Genomic DNA, 211 nt, shown 5'->3' with positions numbered 1-211 from the left:
ACTTGTTGCACTTGTTGCATCTTTCCCAAAAAGACTCATGGCTGTATTAGATCAAAAGGGTGCTTCTACTGCAAACGGTCCAAAGGGTCTGAATACTTAGGACCATGTGATATTTCAGTTTTTCTTTTTTAATAAATCTGCAAAAATGTAAACAATTCTGTGTTTTTCTGTCAATATGGGGTGCTGTGTGTACATTAATGAGGAAAAAAAA

Source organism: Sinocyclocheilus anshuiensis, unplaced genomic scaffold, assembly GCF_001515605.1.
Source record: "Sinocyclocheilus anshuiensis isolate Anshui unplaced genomic scaffold, SAMN03320099.WGS_v1.1 scaffold1774, whole genome shotgun sequence".
NCBI lineage: Eukaryota > Metazoa > Chordata > Actinopteri > Cypriniformes > Cyprinidae > Sinocyclocheilus > Sinocyclocheilus anshuiensis.
The sequence above is the reverse complement of the archived record's forward strand: the minus strand, read 5'-3'. Positions refer to the sequence as shown.